The sequence below is a fragment of the Myotis davidii genome, unplaced genomic scaffold (genome assembly GCF_000327345.1).
Source record: "Myotis davidii unplaced genomic scaffold, ASM32734v1 scaffold9, whole genome shotgun sequence".
NCBI lineage: Eukaryota > Metazoa > Chordata > Mammalia > Chiroptera > Vespertilionidae > Myotis > Myotis davidii.
Genome location: NW_006299435.1, coordinates 1059281 through 1060279, shown reverse-complemented (window position 1 = coordinate 1060279; position 999 = coordinate 1059281). Strand labels below are relative to the sequence as shown.

Below are 999 nucleotides of genomic sequence, written 5' to 3'. Positions count from 1 at the left end.
CCCTTGACCGGAATCGAACCTGGGACCCCTCAGTCCGCAGGCCGACGCTCTATCCACTGAACCAAACCGGTTTCGGCGACAAAATGTTATCTTGATGTCACAGCTTGTTCTTAGTTTTTAACTGGAGTTGAGTTTCCTTTCATAGTCTTCTTTAAGTGGTGATAGTTTGGCAAGATTTTCATCAGAAAACCCAGCTGTAGTGTCTTGGGCTGCAGTCGCTCCGTCTGCACCCAACGAAGGCAATCTACACCATAGATTACTATATTCTCAGGGATGCCTTCAAATGTATTTAGGTTGCAACAAGCCCCAATGATGTAACCACTTGTCAGTATTATGTTTCTGCCTACGTATGCTTTTGATTCAATAACATTATTATCTCCCATTTTCATGGCTTGGGAATAACAGCCAACTTCAAACACGTTATTGGTGCCAATGATCATAGGCTTCGGTTCCAAATCTTCAGTGTCAGGAGATATTATCAGGGTGAGCATTTATGATCAGCGCCTGTTCTTCTATTATGTTACCTTCACCAATCACTATGGGTCCGGCCTCCGCAATGATTCGTGCTTTAGGGTGGATCACTGTCCTAGGTGCTATAGTTACATCCCCCCTGATTTCACTTTCTACACACACAACTGCTCTAGGAGCAATCTTCACACATTGGCAATCAGAACAGGTTCCATTTCTGCAGAGCAGAAGCTACCTCTTTAAGGTCATTTTCCAAAGTGTAATCTGAGAATTCTGAGTCCTGTGGACAAGCTTTTATAAATTCAGGTTCCTGAATCCCCCATGACCTCTGTGTACACTGTGATTATTTACAAGTCTCTCTTGCTCAGAGGCCCTCAATAGTGTTTTTTAGAAACACTTTAGGCCAGGGGTGGGCAAACTTTTTGACTGGAGGGCCACAATGGGTTCTTAAACTGGACGGAAGGGGTGGACAAAAAGTATGATTGGAAAGTTTGCAGGAAGGGGAGGTTTAGGCATTCTTTGCAAACTTCA

General features: G+C 43.9%; 1 protein-coding gene and 1 pseudogene across 2 annotated transcripts in view; one reads left to right on the top strand and one right to left on the bottom strand.

Moving 5' to 3' along the window:
* SNX4 (sorting nexin 4) overlaps positions 1 to 999 on the top strand; it is a 64985-nt gene that overhangs the window by 21828 nt on the left and 42158 nt on the right. The gene's annotated exons all lie outside the window — the stretch shown is intronic.
* On the bottom strand, positions 84 to 984 carry LOC102753727 (annotated as a pseudogene).